The sequence below is a fragment of the Mustela erminea genome, chromosome X (genome assembly GCF_009829155.1).
Source record: "Mustela erminea isolate mMusErm1 chromosome X, mMusErm1.Pri, whole genome shotgun sequence".
Lineage (NCBI taxonomy): Eukaryota > Metazoa > Chordata > Mammalia > Carnivora > Mustelidae > Mustela > Mustela erminea.
Window position 1 is genome coordinate 70,244,294 of NC_045635.1, and position 20,719 is coordinate 70,265,012.

The 20,719-nt window shown below is 36.9% G+C and overlaps 2 pseudogenes; one reads left to right on the forward strand and one right to left on the reverse strand.

The window, feature by feature from the left end:
* Nucleotides 1-10,302: 10,302 nt before the first annotated feature.
* Nucleotides 10,303-11,011, forward strand: LOC116583396 (annotated as a pseudogene).
* Nucleotides 11,012-17,641: 6,630 nt separating this feature from the next.
* On the reverse strand, nt 17,642-18,105 carry LOC116582291 (annotated as a pseudogene).
* Nucleotides 18,106-20,719: the final 2,614 nt, after the last annotated feature.

Below are 20,719 nucleotides of genomic sequence, written 5' to 3' on the forward strand. Positions count from 1 at the left end.
GCAAGAGTGGGCATCATTTTCGTGTTCCTAATCTCAAAGGGAAGGCTGTTAGCTTTTCCCCATTGAGAATGGTATTCACTGTCGCTTTTTTCATAGATAGATTTTATGAAGTTGAGAATATTCCCTTTATCCCTATATATTGAAGAGTTTTAGTCTGGAAATGTTTTTTCTGCATCAACTTAGAGGACCATGTGGTTCTTCTCTCTTCTCTTATTGAGTTGTTCTGTCACATTGATTGATCTCTGAATGTTGAACCACCCCTGCATCCCATGGATAAATCCCACCTGGTCATGGTGGATAATCTTATTAATGAACTATTGGGTTCTATAGGCTAGTATCACATTGAGAATCATGGCATCCATATTCATCAGGGATATTGGTATGAAATTCTCCTTTTTGGTGGGGTCTTTGTCTGGTCTGGGGATCAAGGTAATGCTGGCTTCACAGAAAGAGTCTGGAGGTTTTCTTTCGGTTTCTATTTTTTGATAGAGATTCAGGAGAATAGGTATTATTTATTCTTTGAATTTTTGGTAGAATTCTCCAGGGAATCTGTCAGGTCATGAGCTCTTCTTTTTTGGGAGGTTTTTGATCACTGCTTCAATCTCGTTACTAGGTATTGGTGTATTCCAGTTGTCAATTTCTTCCTGATTCTGTTTTGGAAGTCTATAGGTTTCCAGGGATGCATCCATTTCTTCTAGGCTACTTAACTTATTGGCATGTAGCTGTTGATAGTAATTTCTGGTGATTGTTTCTGTTTCTTTGGTGTTAATTGTGATCTCTCCCCTTTCATTCATAATTTTATTAATTTGGGTCCTCTCTCTTTTATTTTGGATTAGTTTGGCCAGTAGCTTAACAATATTATGATTCTTTAAAAAACAGTTTCTATGGGAAAATTGGACAGCCATGTGTAGAAGAATGAAACTTGACCATTCTGTTACACTATACACAAAGATAAACTCAAAATGGATAAAAGACCTCAATGTGAGACAGGAATATCTCAAAATCCTAGAGAATAACATATGCAGTAACCTCTTGGACATCAGCCACAGCAGCTTCTTTCAAGATATGACTCCAAAGGCAAAGGAATCAAAAGCGAAAATGAACTTTTGGGACTTCATCAAAATCAAAAGCTTCTGCACAGCAAAGGAAATAGTCAACAAAATAAAGAGGCACCCATGGAATGAGAGAAGGTATTCACAAATGAAAGTACAGACAAGGGGCTCATACCCAATATCTCTAAAGAATTCCTCAAGCTCAACACACACAAAACAGATAATCATGTCAAAAAATGGGCAGAAGACATTAAAAGACACCAAGGTGCCTTTCAACAGACAAATGGATAAAGAAGATGTGGTCCATATATACTAAGGAGTATTACGCTGCCATCAGAATGGAGGAATACCCAACTTTTATATCAATATGGATGGCACTGGAGGAGATTATGCTGAGTGAAATAAGTCAAACAGTCAATTATCACATGGTTTTGCTTATCTGTGGAGCATAAGGAATAACACATAGGAAATGGGGAGATGGAAAGGAGAAGTGAGTTGGGGGAAATTGGAGGGGGATACGAACCATGAGAGACTGTGGACTCTGAGAAATAACCTGAGGGTTTTGGAGGGGAGGGGGGGTGGGAGGTTGTGTGAGTCTGGTGGTGGGTATTATGGAGAACATGTATTGCTGGAACACTGGGTGTGGTGCATAAGCAATGAATTCTGGAATGCTGAAAAGGAGTTAAAAAAAAAAACCTTCTAGTTTCACTGATGTGTTCTACTATATCTCTAGTTTCTATCTCATTGATCTCTGCTCTAATCTTGATTATTTCCCTTCTTGTGCATGGGGTTGACTTAATTTGTTGTTAATTCTCCAGTTCTTTAAGGTATAAAGGGAGCTGGTACATTCTGGATTTTATTTTATTTTATTTTATTTTATTTTATTTTATTTTGAGTGAGGCTTAGATGGCTATGCATTTCTCCCTTAAGAGTGCCTTTGCCATATCTCATAGGTTTTGGACTGATGTGTCTTCATTCTCATTGGTTTCCATAAATTGTTTAAGTTCTGCTTTGATTTCCTGGTTGATCCAAACATTCTTAATCAGGATGGTCTTTAGCTTTCAAGTGTTTGAATTCCTTCCAAACTTTTTCTTGTGGTTGAGTTCCAGTTTCAAACCACTGTGGTCTGAGAATATGCAGGGAATAATCTCAACATTTTGGTATCAGCTAAGTCCTGATTTGTGACCCAGTAGGTAGTCTATTCTAGAGAAAGTTCCAAGTGCACTTGAGAAGAATGAGTATTCTCTTGTTTTAGGGCGGAATGTTCTGTATATATCTATGAGGTCCATCTGTTCCAAAGTGTCATTCAATGCTCTTGTTTCTTTATTGATTTTCTGCTTGGATGATCTATTACTGAGAGTGGCATGTTAAGTTTCCCTACAATTAATGTTTTCATATCAATATGAGTCTTTATCTTGATTAACAGTAGGCTTATGTAGTTGGCTCCTTTTGTATTGGGGGCATAAATATTTTATAATTGTTAGATCTTCTTGGTGGATAGACCCTTTAAGAATGATGTAGTGTCCTTCTGTATCTCTGACTACAGTCTTTAGTTAAAACCTAATTCATCCGATATGAGAATTGCTACCCCAGCTTTCTTTTGAGGCCCATTGGCATGAAAGTTGCTCCTCCATCCCTTCACTTTTAGTGTGGATGTATCTGTAGGTTCCAAATGGGTCTCTTGTAGGCAACATATGGATGTGTCCTATCATTTTATCCAATCTGCAACCATGTGCCATTTTATGAGAGCATTTAGGCCATTCACGTTCAGAGTGGTTATTGAAAAATACCTTTTATTGACATCGTGTTTCCTGTGAAGTCTTTGTTTCTATAGATTGTCTCTGTAAATTTCAGTTCTATGTCACTCTTGGTTTTTTTCTGCTTTTAAAGTGCCACCTTAATATTTCTTGTAGTGCCAGCTTGGTGGTCATATCCTCTTTTAAAACTTGCTGGTCTTGGAAGCTCTTTAGCTCTCCACCCATTTTAAATGTCAACCTTGCTAGATAAAGTATTCTTGGGTGCATGTTATTCCCATTTAGTGCCCTGAATATGTTTTTCCAGACTTTTCTGGCTTGCCAGGTTTCTGTGGACAGGTCTGATGTTATTCTGATGGACGCTTCTCTGCATGTAAGGAATTTCTTCCTCCTAGCTGTCCTCAGAAGGGCTTGTGTAAAATTATGATTCGTCAGTCTGACAATCAAGTGCCTTGAGGTCTTTTTTAGATTCATTGATCTTGGGGGGGGGGTGTTCTTTCTGCCTCTAGGACACGAACACTGGTTCCATTCCCCAGACTGGGAAAATTTTCATCCATAATTTGTTCAACTATATCTCTTAGTAGTCTCTCTTTCTCTACCCGCTCAGGGATCCCAATAATTCTGACCTTGGAATGTTTCAAGGTGTCATTTATTTCCTTAATTGTGATCTCATGGCTTCTAAGTTATTTCTTCTATGACTCCTCCTGATCTTCTTTTCTCTATCAGTCTGTCCTCTACATCACTATGTCTGTCTTCTGCCTCAGTTGCCCTAGCTGTTAGAGTATTTAGATTAGATTGGATATCACTGATGGCATTTTTAACTTCTTCCCAGGTGGATTTTACTTCTGCCCTTAGAGATTCTATGTTGACACTGATGGTTTTCTCCAACCTAGCCTTTGCCTGGATAATTGCTACCCTGAATTCCCTTTCTGACATACTGTTTATGTCCATATACAATAGTGCTGATGGAGAGGGCACATTCTCTGAATTTTTCCTCTGTTGGGTGTTCCCCCTCTTAATCATTTTGGTGAGATGTAGTTGAGGGGATGTATAGCTGAATACATCAACCAAGATCCCAGCAAGGTGCACCCTGGAACACTTCAGAGCAATTGGAAGTCACCAACAAAAAGAAAAAAAAAAAAGAAAAAGAAACAGAGAAGAGATAGAGAGAGAAAAGGGAAGACCCAGCCAGAATGAGCCCCAAAAGTAAAATTTATAAGGTATACAAACAAAAATGGACAAAGAAAAAGACCAACAAAAGTAAATGACAAGGAAAAAAAAGAGAACCCAGCCAAAATGAACCATAAGGATACATTTTATATAATACCAGAACAAAAATAAATACACAGAAACACTGACAGAAGAAAAAGATGGGAGGGTGGTTATAAATTCTCGATGTGGGCGAGGAAGGTTATACTGATTCTTGATATTGTATATCTTGATATTTTTGTTAAAGGACTCAACTTTCCAGAGATAAAGGGAGATTAAAACTGGTTTATATATAGGGGTAGTATTGATTAGGGAAAGAAGATTACCTTGAAGCTTATATCTATATGTATATTTTTAAAAAATAGAAAAGAAAAAGAAAAACACAGGTACATGTATGAAAAAGTTCAGGTTAAAAGGTTATTATGGAATATGTTGTATTAAACCTCTAGTTGTAATGCTAAGTAAGTTAAAAAATTAAAAAGAACAAGAATAGTGAGAACAAATTAAAATTAAAAATTGTATCTATAAAGGTTTTAGAGCAATACCATGAGCTTAATATATTGTTTTCCCCTGATGTTGGGGTTTTACAGCTTTATGGTGACCCTGTGGTGGTTGTCTTCTCATTCTTTTGGCTCTCCTTCTTGTGGAGGGGCCTGCTGCATTGTTTTCCAGTCCCTCTTGCTTGGGTTGAGTCCTCATGTCCCCAATCAAGGGACTGGGCTCTGTGGAAACCGGTTTTTCAGACTTTTGTTCTCTGGAGGGTTTTGCTCTTTGGCGGCTTTTTATGGCTTTTCAGAAGTTAAGTGGAAAGCAAACTGCACCCAGACCTCCACCTTAGAGAGAAGCCTCAGTCTGCTCCCCTCTGTATGGTCCAGAACACACGGACTCCCCTCTGGAAATTCCGCTGAACTCCGCAACCTCCCACAGGCAGTGCACATCTCCAGCCACTGTCTCAGTGGTCTCCCAAAGTGCCCACTTCTCTGTGCACTCCTGTGCCACTAAAATTATGAGCAATATTGGTCCAGAGAGCCCGCTTCTGGTGGCTGCCTTTGCTGGGACTGCTGTCTGGTGTCCAGACCTCATGGTTGTGCAGGTTGCCTCCAAGGGATCCCAACCAGAGATCACACTGAGTTTTTCAGGCCCAGGCTGGGAGAGTCCAGACCCTCGGCTAGTTCTAGAGACCACCAGCTAGTGCCTGCACAGAGCTTTCTCACGCGCGGGCGGGGAGTGGATCAGATGCCATTCTCACAGTGCTTGCGGAATGCAGAAAGCTGTAGTTCCAGAGAGTGCAGGCTGACACCCATATCAGAATCTCCCATGTGAGGGCCGGAGTGCACCCCCAGAGCAGTGGTGTAAGCCGTGCAACCCTGGGGGCTCAGGGACCAGGAACTGGAGGCTCTGCCGCACTCTCTCTGGCATGGGTGGTCGCCAGCAGTGGCCATCCTGGGTCCATGTGCTTATGCCCATGCCTGTGGCCGCCTGATTCCACCAGTTTCCCCTTAAGACCGTTTGCTCTTTTTGAGTGCTTTTAACTAGACTCCAAGTTAATGCTGGTCCCCAATCATAGGGCACTTTTGTATTGGGGTATTACTTTCGAATGGGTCACTTCTGTTGGCTCCCTCCCCCTTCTGTTTATCCTCTGATATTAGTCTCAGTGTTCTGACTCCACTTTACCTCTCCACTGGTGTCTTCTGTCCCCATAGAGATACAGAATTGCATAATTCTACATCTCAGGCTGATTTCATGTGTTTTCAGAGTGTTCTGGTAGATAATTAGCTCACTTTAGTGTACCAGTTGAAACAGGATCTCCTACTTCTCTGCCATCTTGTCCCAATATCAGGATCTAGTTTCTTAAAGAAGCAGACAAAAACACACCCAGGATCTTGTTTTGTTTTGTTATTGTTATTTTTGTTTTTGTGGCTTTTTCTCTTTTCCTTTCTTCTCTCTTTTATGAATAAAATGACTAGATGGAGAAATTTACTCCAAATGAAAGAACAGGAGGTAATAGTCACAGCCAAGGATTTAATCAATATGTATATAAGGTTGGTGACTGGACTAGAATTTAAAATAACAACTATGAAGATATTAGCTGGGAATGAAGAAAATATTGAAGACACTAGAGAATCCCTTAATATAGAGATAAAATAACTAAAATCTAATCAGGCAAATTAAAAATGCTACTACTGAGACAGTCCCAAATGGAGGTCATGAAAATGAGGATGAATGAATCAATAATGTTGAAGATAAAATTATGGAATATAATGAAGCTGGAGAGAAAAGGAAAAGAAAACTGTTAGATCAAGAAGGTAGACTTAGGGAATTCAGTGATTAAATGAAAAAGAAATACATCCATATTATAGGACTCCCATAAAAGAAGAGAGAGGAAAAAGGGAAGAAGTTTTAATTGAACAAATTATTACTAAGAGCTTTCCCTAATCTGAAGAATAAAAAAAAAAAGCATCCAAATCCAGGAGGCACAGAGAACACCCTTACAATCAACGTAAAATATGCCAAACCATGAGATATTATGATGAAGCTTGAAAATTTCTAAGGGCTCAGGACAAGAGGTTGTTCACCTACAAAGTGGACATATAAGGCTGGCAGCAGACCTGTCTACAGAGACCTGGCAAGCCAGAAAGGACTGGCATTATATATTCAAGGTGCTATATGGGAAAAAATATGCATTCAAAACTTTATCCAGTGAGTCTGTCATTTAGAATAGAAGAAACGATAAACAGTTTCCAAGACAAACAAAAACTAAAGGAATTTGGGAACATGAAACCAGTGCTCCAAGAAATATTAAAGGGTACCTATTGAATGGAAAGAGACCAAAAGTCACAAGGACCAGAAAGGAACAGAGAATGTAAAAGAACATTGACTTTAAAGGTAATATAATGGCACTAAATTCATACCATTTAATTATTCTGAATTTAAATGGACTAAATGTTCCAATAAAAATACAGGGTATTAGAATAAACAATTAAAAAAAAAAGACCCATCAATATGCTGCTTACAAGAGACCATTTTAGACACAAGGACAGCTCCAGATTGAAAGTTAAGGGGTGAAACAGTGTTTATCATGCTAATGGACATCAAAAGATAGGTGGAATAGCCATCCTTATATCAGAAAAACTAGATTTTAGGGGCGCCTGGGTGGCTCAGTGGGTTAAAGCCTCTGCCTTCGGCTCAGGTCATGATCTCAGGGTCCTGGGATCGAGCCCCGCATCAGGCTCTCTGCTTAGTGGGGGGCCTGCTTCCTCCTCTCTCTCTGCCTGCCTCTCTGCCTACTTGTGATCTGTCTGTCAAATAAATAAATAAAATCTTTAAAAAAAAAAAAAGAAAAACTAGATTTTAAACAAAAGTCCCTAATAAGAGATGAAAGACACTATATCATAATAAAGGAGCCTATCCAGCAAGAATATCTACCAATTGTAAATATTTATGCCCCTAACATGGGAGCAGCCAACTATATAAATAAATTAATAACAAAAGTATGGAAACTTGTTGATACCATTACAATAAGAGTAGGGGGCTTTAACACCCCAGACATAACAATAGACAGATCATCTAAGCAGAAGATCAATAAGGAAACAATAAGGAAATAAGATCAATGACATACTGGACCAGATGGACTTAGCAGATATATTCAGAGCATTTCATCCTAAAGCAGCAGAATATATAATATTCTCTACTGCACATGGGACATTCTCCTTAACAGATCACATACTGCCTCACAAATCAGGCCTCAACAGTACAAAAAGACTGAGGACATACCATGCATATTTTAAGGTCACAATGCTTTAAAACTTGAAGTCAATCACAGGAAAAATATTGGAAGGACCACAAATACATGGAGGTTAAAAAGCATACTACTAAAGAATGAATGGGTCAACCAGGAAATTAAAGAAAAATATATTATATGTTTATAAAAAAATAAAAAATAAATAAAATAAAATGGGGGGAAAAACACACATGGAAACAAATGAAAATGAAAACATGAGAGTTCTAAACTTATGGGAGGTAGCAAAGGTGGTCAAAAGGGAAGTATTTTGTAATACAGACCTTCCTCAATAAACAAGAAAAGTTTCAAATGCACAACCTAACTTGACACCTGAAATACCTGGAAATAGAAAGCAAATAAAGCCTAAATCTAGCAGGATACGGGAAATAATAAAGATTAGGGCAGAAATCAATGAAGTAGAAATTTTTAAAAATAGAAAAGAGCAATAAAACTAGGAACTAGTTCCTTGAAAGAACTCACAAGACTGATAAATCCCTAACCTGACTTATAAAAAAAAGAAAGGAAGAGAAAGCACTCAAATAAATAAAATCATGAATAAAAGGGCAGAGATCACAACCAACACCAAAGAAATACAAAGTTGTAAGAGAATATTATGAGCAAATATAAGGCCAACGAATGAGGCAACCTGGAAGAAATAGATAAATTCCTAGAAAAATAAATCTGCCAAAACTAAACAGGAAGAAATAGAGAATTTAAAGAGACTCATAATCAGCAAAGGAATTGAATCATTAATCAAAAATCTTTCAACAAACCAGAATCCGGGACTGGATGGCTTCCCAGGGGAATTCTACAAAATATTTAAGGAAGTTCCTATTCTTCTGGAACTGTTTCAAAAAAAAAAAATGGAAGGAAAATATCCAAACTCATTCTATGAGGCCAGTATTACCTGGAATCCAAAACCAGACAAAGACACCACTATAAAGGAGAATTACAGACCAATATCCCTGATGAGCATGGATGCCAAAATTCTCACAAAGATACTATCTAATAGGATACAACAGTACATTCAAAGGATTATTATGACCAAGTGGGATTTATTCCTCAGCTTCAAGGGTGATTCAACATCCCCAAATCAGTCAACATGATACCTCACATTAATAAAACAAAGGATAAGAACCATATCATCAGAGCGCCTGGGTGGTTCAGTGGGTTAAAGCCTCTGCCTTTGGCTCGGGTCCTGATCTCAGGGTTCTGGGATCAAGCCCAACGTCAGGCTCTCTGTTCAGCAGGGAGCCTGCTTCCTCCTCTTTCTCTGCCTGCCTCTCTGCCTACTTGTGATCTCTCTCTCTGTGTGTTGGGTAAATAAATAAAATCTTAAAAAAAAAAAGAACCATATCCTCTAAATAGATACACAAAAAGCATTTTTCAAAATACAGTATTCTTTTTTTGATAAAACCTCTCCACAATGTAGGGAGAGAGGAAACACACCTCAACATCATAAAAACCACATAAGAAAGACCTACAGCATACATCACCATCAATGGGGAAAAAATGAGAGTCTTTCCCCCAAGGTCAGGAACATGACAGGGATGTCCACGCTCATCACTGTTGTCATAGTACTGGAAGTCCTAGCGTCAGCAGTCAAACAAGAAGAAGAAATAAATGCATCCAAATCAGCAAAGAAGAAGTTAAACTTTCAATTTTTGTAGATGACATGATACTACATGTAGAAAACCTGAAAGACTCCATCAAAAAATTGCTATACCTGAAAGACAAATTCAGAAAGTCACAGGATATAAAATCAAGGCTCAGAAGTCTGTTGCATTTGTATACACTAACAATGAAGCAAAAGAAAGATAAATCAAGAAATCAATAGCAATTACGATTGCACCAAAACTATAAGATACTTTGGAAGAAACCTAATCAAAGAGTTAAAAAAAATTGTACTTTTAAAATTGTACAACATTTATGAAAGAAATTGAGGATGACACAGAGAAATAGAAGAACATTCTATTACTAAAGATTTGGAAGAACAGATATTGTTAAAATATCTATGCTATCTAAAGCAGTCTACAAGTTCAATGCAATTCCTATCAAAATACTACCAGCATTTTTCAGAGCTGTAATAAACATTTCTAAAATTTGTGTGGATCCAGAAAAGACCCTGAATATCCAAAGTAATATTGAAAAAGAAAACAAAAGTGGGTGACTTGACATTTCTAGACTTCAAGCTGTATTAGAAAGCTATAATCATCAAGACAGTGTGGTACTGGCACAAAAACAGACACATAGATCAAAGGAACAGAATAGAGAACCCAGAAATGGACCCTATGGTCAACCAATCTTCAACAAAGCAATAAAGAATACCAAATGGAAAAAACAGTCTTTTCAACAAGTGTTGTGGGGAAAATTGGACAGCCACATGCAAAAGAATGATACTGAACCACTGTCTTACACCACACACACACACACACACACACACACACACACACACATTCAAAATGAATGAAAGAGGTGCAGCTCCGTGTGCTCCAAGTGGACTTCAGCCTGAAAGGCCATCATGGCAGCAAAGTCCAAACTCCACTACCCTAATGGAAGAGGCCAGATAGAATCCGTAAGATGGGTTTTAGCTGCCACCGGAATTGAGTTTGATGAAGAATTCTTAGAAACAAAAGAACAGTTTCAGAAGTTGCAGGATGGTAACCACCTGCTGTTTCAAAAAGTGCCAATGGCTGAAATTGATGGGATGAAGTTGGTGCAGACCCAAAGCATCCTTCACTGCATAGCAGATAAACACCACCTCTTAGGCAAGGACCTCAAGGAGAGAGCCCTGATTGACATGTAGGTGGAGGGAACACTAGATCTACTGGAACTGATTATCATGCATCCTTTTCTAAAACCAGATAACCAACAAAAGAAAGTGGTTAACATGGCCCAGAAGGCTATAATTATATACTTTCCTGTGTTTGAAAAGGTTTTAAGAGATCATGGTCAGAGGTTTCTCGTTGGTAACCAGCTGAGCCTTGCAGATGTGATTCTACTACAAACCATTTTGGCTCTAGAAGAGAAAATCCCCAATATCCTGTCTGCATTTCCTCATCTCCAGGAGTTCACAGTGAAAATAAGTAATATCCCTACAATTAAGAAATTTCTGGAACCTGGCAGCAAGAAGAAGCCTCCTCCCGATGACATCTACGTGAGAACTGTCTACAACATCTTTATGCCATAAAACATCACGTACATCTGTGAGTGAGAGCTAGCGCCTAGAGATTTCTGTGTCCACAGTAGAATCTTAATTGATGAATTGATCCCAGCTCTGTCATGGTGCTATGTATAACATTTCCTTAGTTGGGTCTTTCATGCTGAGATCTTTTCTAGAAACATTCATTGACCTTTTGTTTTGTCTGGTGAATAATTGTTAACACCGCTTTTTCATGAAAGCCTTTTTGGAGAGGCTGGCATTTCAGTTAGATCTGATGTGGTGACTCATTTCCTGACAACTAGGCTGGGCAGGACCTTGTGTTCTCACTTGAGTTTCTTTCCCCCTTCTTCTTACCCCTTTCGAAAAGCCCTCCAATCTCCTCCTGATTTTTGGTGTTTAATGACAACAGAATATCTAGTGAATAATTCTCCTGAGCTATAATAAATCTGTGGTAGTAATGAAGGCAGTCAATATTAGCCAAAATAAAGAATTCACAAATCACAGAAAAAAAAAAGAATGAAAGACCTAAATGTGAGACAGAAATCTATCAAAAGCCTAGAGGAGAACATAGGCAGGAACATCTTTGTCCTCAGCTGCATTAACTTCTTCCTAGACATGTCTCCAGAGGCAAGGAAGACAAAAGTAAATATGAACTAATCGGGCTTCATCAGGAAAAATGCTTTTGCACAGCAAAGAAGACCATCAACAAAACTAAAAGTCAAACTGTGGAATGGAAGATATTAAAAAAGAACTTAATCAAACTCAACACTCAAAAAACAGAACAAAAAAAAATCCATTCAAAAAATGGGCAGAAGACATGAACAGATATTTCTCTAATGAAGACATAAAATGGCTAACAGAGACATGAAAAAGTGCTCAATATCCCTCAGCATGAAAGAAATACAAATCAAAACCACACTGAGACACCAATTCACACTGGTCAGAATGACTAAAATTAACAACTCAGGAAACAACATATGTTGGCAAGGATGCAGCAAAAGGGGAACACTCTTACACTGTTGGTGGGAATGCAAACTGGTGTAGCCACTCTGTTTAACAGTATGGAGGTTTCTCGCAATGTTAAAATTAGAACTACCCTTTGACCCAGCAATTGCACTACTAGGTATTGATCCAAAGTATACAAAAATAGTGATATGGAGGAGCACCTGAATTCCAACGTTTATAATAGCAATGTTCACAATAGCCAAAATATGGAAAGAGCCCAGATGTTCATCAACAGTCCATGAATAAAGAAGATGTGTATATATATATATATATATATATATATATATATATATATATATATATACAATGGACTATTATTTAACCATCAAGAAGAATGAACTCTTGTCATTTACAATGATGTGATTGAAACTAAATGGTATTATGCTAAGCAAAATAAGTCAGAGAAAGACAAATACCATATGACTTCACTCAGATTTGGAATTCAAGAAACAAAGCAGGTGAACACAGGGGAAGGAAAAGAAAAAAATAAAATAAGATGAAAACAGAAAGGGAGGCAAACCATATGAGACTCTGAACTATAGGAAACAAACTAAGGGTTGCTGGAGGAGAGGTGGGTGGTATATTAGATAACTGGGAGATGGGCATTAAGGAGGGCACTTGATCTAATAAGCACTGGGCATTATATGCAACTAATGAGCACTAAATTCAACCCCAGAAACTAATAATATGCTTTATGTTAGCTAAATTGTATTTAAATAAATAAATTTTTAAAATCTATAAAGAACTCCTCAAGCTCAACACCCAAAAAAAAATAATCATGACAAAAAAATGGGCAGAAGACACGAACAAACATTTCTCCAAAGAAGACATACAAATGGCTAACAGACACATGAAAAAATGTTCATCATCATTAGCCATCAGGGAAACTCAAATCAAAATCACATTGAGATAACAACTTACCCCTATTAGAAATGTCCAAGATTAAAAAGACAGGAAACAACAAGTGTTGGAGAGGATGTGGAGAAAGGGGAACCTTCTTAAACTGTTGGTGGGAATGCAAGTTGGTGCAGCCACTTCTTTGGAATACAGTGTGGAGATTCCTTAAGAAATTAAAAATAGACCTTCCCTATGACCCTGCAATTGCACTACTGGGTATTTACCCCAAAGATACAGATGTAGTGAAAAGAAGGGCCATCTGTACCACAATGTTCATAGCAGCAATGGCCACAATCACCAAACTGTGGAAAGAGCCAAGATGCACTTCAACAGACGAATGGAAAAAGAAGATGTGGTCCATATATATAGTGGAATATTATGCCTCCATCAGAAAGGATGAATACCCAACTTTTGCATCAACATGGATGGGACTGAAGGAGATTATGTTAGTGAAATCAGTCAAGCAGACAAAGTCAATTATATGATTTCACTTACTTGTGGATCATAAGGAATAACACAGAGGACATGGGGAGATGGAGAGAAGAAGTGAGTTGGGGGAAATCAGAGGGGGAGACAAACCATGAAAGACTGTGGACTCTGAGAAACAACCTGAGGGTTTTGGAGGGGAGGGGGTTGGGGAAATTGGTGAGCCTGGTGGTGCATATTAAGGAGGGCACATATTGCATGGAGCATTGGCTGTGGTGCATAAACAATGAATCTTGAAACACTGAAAGAAAAAGAAAAAAAGATCTAATATGAGTTTTTCTTTTGTTTTTGTCTTTTGTTTTTTGTTTGTTTGTTTGTTTGCATTGCAGTTCTAATAGTGATGAATTAGCAAAGTTTTTGTTTTTCTGGTAAAGTATTTATTTCTCCTCCATATCTGAAAGTTAGTTTTTGCATATAGAGTTCCTTGTCTGGCACACTTTTTCTTTAATTTTTTAAAAAAGATTATTTATTTATTTATTTATTTATTTATTTGACAGAGAGAGCGAGAGAGATCACAAGTAGGCAGAGAGGCAGGCAGAGGGGGTGGGGTAAGCAAACTCCTCGCTGAGCAGAGAGCCCAATGTGGGGCTTGATCCCAGGACCCTGAGATCATGACCCTAGCCAAAGGCAGAGGCTTAACCCACTGAGTCACCCAGGTGCCCTGTTCTTTAATATTTTGGATGTGGAACTCCTCTCTCTCTCTTGTTCTGTGTAGTTTTTGCAGAGAAAATTATTGAGCCTAATGGGGCTTTCTATAGATTAGTCTTTTTTCTTTGTATTCAATTTTCAACAATTTGTTGTAATGTATCTTATAGAAGATACATTTCCATTGAAAGGATGAGGTGATCTTTCAGCTTCATGAATTTGGATGTTGAAGTCTTTCCCCCCCACTGCTGGGATGTTCTCAGGTATTATTCCCTTAAATAAACTTTGTGCTCATTTCTTCCTCTCTCCTAGTTTTGGAACTTCAATTATTCTAATATATGTTTGTTTTTATGAATGTCATTGATGATAGCCTTTCTTTCTCTTATTCATTATTTTTTTGTTATTCTTCTGAGTTGTGTAAAAGTTTTTGTACTTTGCATAACTTATTGTTTCAGTTGCAGTACTTGGCTGTAGCTTTTATCTGTTGCACTTTTTCATTTAACGAACTCTTCAGTTTTGGATTTTGTTTTTTAATGATTTCCATGTTTATAAAACTTAACAATTTGGTCTTGTTATGTTTCCCGGATTGTGCTGAATTGTTTTTCTTTGTTTTCTTGTAGCTTGTTTGGTTCCTCAAAAATGTCATTTGAATTTTTTTTTCTATCACACAGATAACAAAATTCCAGGTCTTTGAGCTGAATCATTGGAGGAATATTCTTATCTTTTGTTGATGATATGTGTTTTATTTAATTTTTTTTACCATAGTTGACAAACATTATTGTATTAGTGTCTGGTGTACATAATAGTGATTCAACAAGTTTATACATTATGCTATGCTCACCAAAAGTGCAGTTACCATCTGTCACCATACAAATGCTATAACAATCTCAATGACCATATTCCTTATTTTGCACCTTTTATTCTCATGGTTTATTTATTCCATAACCAGAAATCTGTATCTCCAGTTTTTGCCCATCCCATACCACCATTATATCTGCATCCATCAATTTGTTCTCTGTATTTATAGACATGATTCCACTTTTAATTTATTTATTGTTTTAAGTTGCACATGTAAGTAATGTTTTATGATATCTGTCTTTCTTAGCATGATTTATGTCAGGTAGCATAATACCCTCAAGGTCCATCCATGCTGTTGCAAATAGCCAGACTGCATTCTTTCTACTGCAGAGTAATATTGCAGTGTGTGTGTGTGTGTGTTTGTGTGTGTGTGTGTGTGTGTGTGTGTGTGAGAGAGAGAGAGAGAGAGAGAGAGAGAGAGAGACGTCTTCTTTATCTATTTATCCATCAATGTTTAAGGTTGTTCCCATACCTTAAATACTATAAAATACATTCTAAATATTAACCCTTATCAAAACAATTTGAAAACATTTTCTCCTACTCTCATGATAGTGTTCTTTGATGCACATAGTATTTCATTTTGATGAAGTACAATTTATCTCTTTTTCTTTTGTTGCCTATGATTTTGGTTTCCACATTTAAGAAATCATTGCCAAGTCCATTCTTACAAAGCTTTCCCCATACATTTTCTTTTAAGAGTTTTACAAATTTTTTCTTATGTATATGCCTTTAATTAATTTGAGTTAACTTTTGTATATGGTGAGGTCATGGGTACAACCTTATTATTTTGCATGTGTGTATCCAGTTTTCCTAGCACCTTTTGTTGAAAAAAAAAGTGTCTTTTCACCAATGGAATTGTCTTGTCTGTCTTGATGACAATTATTTGGCCACATATATATGAGAGTTTATTTCTATGTTCTCTTTTCTGCTTTTTAAATGATTATTATTTAGTATAGCTGACACACAATGTTACATTAGTTTTGGGTATACAACATAAGGATTCAACAAGTTTATACATTATAGTATGTTCATTACAAATGTAGCTATCATCTGTATGGATACATCACTATTACAGTACCATTGACCATATTAATTATGTTGGGACTTTTACTCCCATGACTTATTCATTCCATAACTGGAACCTTGTATCTACCACTTCCCTTTGCCCCTTTTGCCCTACCTCCACCCCTTCTCCTCTGACATCTGTCAGTTTATTGTCCATATTTATAAATCTGACTCTGTTTTTTTAAAAAATATTTTTGTTTGTTTGTTTATGTATTTATGTGTTTATTTGAAAGAAAGAGAAAGAAAGGGAAAGTGAGAGGGAGGGGAAAATCTGAATCAGGTTCTGTGCTGAGTACAGAGACCAACCTGAGGCCTGATCCCACACCCACAAGGTCATCACCTGAGCTGAAACCAAGAGTTGGGTGCTCATTGAGCCACCCATGGGCCTCCAATTCTGCTTTTATTGTTTATTCATTTGTTGTGTTTTTTTAAAATCCACTTATGAGTAAAATCATATGGCATTTGACATATTTTACTTAGCATAATATTCTCTAGACCTACCCATGTTGTTGCAAATGACAAGATTTCATTCTTTATGGGTCATTAATATTTCACTGGGTATACATGCGACTTCTTTTTTTTCATTATTGAGTATTTATTGGTTGTTTTGAGGACTAATACAAAAATTTCAATTTGTACACAATTCTTAACATATTAGCTGAAAATATAAAAAAAAATCAGTTGTAAAGTCATTCTAGTAAACTTCTGCCTTAAAATTTGGAGACAAATTTTCATTAACAATATATCAACTAAAAAATATCTTCAAATGTTGATACACTCTTATGTTGTTGAGTCCAATTAATTAATAATTAATATAATATAGAGTATATACTCAAATTTTCAATCTTGTACACCACATTAATAAAGTTACTAGGAAAACTGGATCACCATGACCAAGATGTTACATAGTGTACAAATTTCAGCCAGGGAAAGTAAAGATCAAGGAGTAAAACAATTCCACCAAAATAACATGAGAACAGAAGTAATTTAAAATGTTCAAGATATATTAAATGCACAACCGACTTCAAATTGCCATTTAATATGATTTGTATTACAGGATATAAATACTAACTCATCTGTGAAATGTTAAGCTGACACTCAAGACAATCAAAGCCTCCCATATCCAATATACCATTATTTTCTGGTTGCAACAAAAAATAAACAACCAGAAAGTTATTTCACCTCTTAAAAAATTATACCTATGTAGTGAAAAGAAGGGCCATCTGTACCCCAAAGTTTATAGCAGCAATGGTCATGGTCGCCAAACTGTGGAAAGAACCAAGATGCCCTTCAATGGACCAATGGATAAGGAAGATGTGGTCCATATACACTATGGAGTATTATGCCTCCATCAGAAGGGATGAATACCCAACTTTTGTAGCAACATGGATGGGACTGGAAGAGATTATGCTGAGTGAAATAAGTCAAGCAGAGAAAGTCAATTATCATATGGTTTCACTTATTTGTGGAGCATAACAAATAGCATGGAGGAGAAGGGAAGATGGAGAGGAGAAGGGAGTTGAGGGAAATTGGAAGGGGAGGTAAACCATGAGAGACTATGGACTGAAAAACAATCTGAGGGTTTTGAAGGGGTGGGGGGGAGGTTGGGGGAACCAGGTGGTGGGTATTAGAGAGGACATGGATTGCATTGAGCACTGGGTGTGGTGCAAAAACAATGAATACTGTTACACTGAAAAGAAATTTTTTAAAAAGTGAAATAAAATATTCAAAAAAAATACCTAAAATAAGGCATAAAGGTGGATTCTCTCCTTCTCAAAAATTTTTCTAGAGCTAATAAGAAACTTGCATTTACAAAACAGTTGATAAAAATATTCCTCTGGATTGTACAAGAGAGAAGACAAAGACCACTGATGAGACATAGTATATGATATTCATCAGACTTGCCTTCTTTCTCTCCTGCTTCATTAGAGGCTATAATCTCCTCCCCTTCAGTTTCTCCTTTTCCTGCAAGTAAAGTGGTTAGCCACTTCAGCCTGTTTTCCCTCTGGTCCCCCATCCCCCTTTGTTTCCACTTTCTTTGTTGCCTGAAGATTTATTCCTTCCTGCCACATTCTCTGACTTCTTTGTTTCCACTTTTGCAGGAGCACATTTGACTAACAACTTCACCAATCTCCTCTTGGGCTCCTTCTTCACCACCCCTTCAGTGGAGCTGAACTTTCTCTTGGGCATCATGGCAATAGGGCTGGCACATGCTGGGTGCCTGAGGTCCATGGAGTACTTAGAGCCGTCATGAAGCTGGGCTCTATACTATTTCTTCTTTATCTTTTCAACTGTGGATGAACACTTAGGTTGCTTCTATATCTTAACTATTGTAAATAATGCTACAATAAACTTGGGGTTGTATATATGTTTTTGCATTAAGTTTTTGTATTTGGGACATAAATACCCAATAGTGGCATTATTGGATCATATGGTATTTTTATTTTTTAAAATTTTTTGAGGAATCTCCATAGTATTTTCCACAACAGCTATACCAATTTACATTCCCACCAAGAATACACAAGGGTTATTTTTTCTCCACATTTTCATCAACACTTAGTATTATAATTTTGACCTTAGCCATTCTAATTCATGTGAGGTGCTATCTCATTGTGGTTTTGATTTGCATTTCCCTGATGACAATGACTGACGTGGATAAACTTTTCATGTGTCAGTTAGTCATCTGTATGTCTTCTTTGGAAAAATGTCTATTCAGGACCTTTTCCCTTTTTAATCAGATTGTTTAGTTTTTTTTTTTTTGGTCTTGAGTTGTATGAGTTCTTTATATATTATGGAGACTAACCCCTTGTAGGATATATCATTTGCACATACCTTCTACCATTAAGTAAGTTTTCTTTTTGTTTTGTTGATGGTTTGCTGTACAAAACTTTTTATTTTGATATAGTTATAATAATTCAATTTTGCTTTTGTTTCCCTTTCCTTAGGAGATCTATATTTAGAAAAAATGTTGCTTTGGTTATTGTCAGAGAAATTATTGCCAGTGCTCTCTTTTAGGATTTTTATAGTTTCAGGTGTCACATTTAGGTCTTTAATCCATTTTGAATTTATTTCTGTGTATGGTGTTAGAAAGTAGTGCACTCTAATTCTTTTATATGTGGTTGTTAAGTTTTCCAAACACTGTTTGATGAAAAGACTTTCTTTTTATCATTCTATAATCTTGTTTCCTTTGCTAGATTAATTGACCATATAACTATGGATTTATTTCTACTGTAAGGCATTCTCCAGTTTCTTCTATGCTTTTTTCAAACTGAGTTAGTATCTTTATAATTCTTGATCTAAACTCTAGTTCAGACATTTTACTTATATCTATATTGCTCATTTATTTATTTTTTAAAAATTCCTGGTGGTATTACCTCCTGTCCTTTTGGGGTGAATTTTTCTGTCTAGTCATTTTGCCCAGAAAAGGAAGGAGGAAAGAAAAAGAAAGAAAGAAAGAAAGAAAAGAAAAACCCAGCTGTGACAACAACAACAACAACTTCAGGAAGTGTTTCTGGTGTATGCTGTGTACACTCTGTTGTTGTGTTTTGGCTGTTCTTTCCCACTATTCTTTCTTCTACAGAGTTCATTCTTGCTTGTAGTAGGGAGTGTTTGTACCTTTAAGTACATGCACTTCGATTTGTTTGTCAAGATAAAGCCATGAGGAAAGAAGAAAAAATTAAAAGAAACACAAACAAACAAAAACCAAAAAGTCTGATCCAAAACAAGAGAAAAGAAAAAGGAACCAAAATGTGAAGAAACAGACAGACAAACAATAAACTATAAGCCCGAGTCTAAAAAAATAAGAAAGACAAAAAAAAAAAAAGAGTAAGGAACGAAGAGAAAAAAAAACTAAGTACCCTCATCTGAAAAATAAGAGAAGGTAACAAACAAAACAACATATGAAAAAAACACTATACGCCTGATAAAAAAGAGAAAATAATATATAGTCTAATATATTATTATATATTTATATATTATCCTTATATTTTATATATAATGTTTATTATATATAATAAAAGATAATGAATAAATATTAGAAATAGAAAATTTTTTTAATTAAAATATTTTTAAATATCAAGAAGAGAGAACAACAACAACAACAAAATGAAACAAGCCTGTCCTATTTCCACAGGAAGCTGTTATTTTAGAGCTTTCTTTAATCGGTAGATTTGGTGCATGTGGGGGTTTGTTTTTCTGAGGGAGAGTCCTGCTTGGCTGGTTCAGAAGCTGACTTGCCCCTGAAAAGATGCTTGAACCAGGTGCAAGGGGGATGGGGTTTAGTGTAGTGGATGCCAGCCTCCACTGGAGGCGCTGGGTTTCTCTCTGAATTCCAACACTGCTGTTGGGTGGGTCGGGGGACAGAAAGGGGTGTTGGAGGAGGAAGAATATGGCATCACCCTACCCTCTTGTCCCTAGGGAGCAGAACTCCCAGCCACCATTGTTCAGGGGGTCCTATTAAAAAAGTGTGAGCAACCAATGTACTATATGGTGGCTAACTGATTATCATCATCATCAACATAAAAATAAAAAAATTGAAACTACTAAAAAAAAAAAAAAGGTGAACAACCACCTGTGTTCAAAGGTTTTGTCAGTCCCCTCCCCTTAACCTTTCTGTGTCCCGGCAGTTGGCATATCCAGACCCACAGATCTCCTTAATTTTATCTCTGGCAGATGGCTGGGATTGCAAACACCAAGTTTTAAATGGTCTGGCAAGTTGGGGATCCACTCCCGTATCCTGGAGGAGATGCTGGTGCATGCCGAGAACTGTCCCACCCACCCCCCCCAAAAAAAAACAGTCACACAG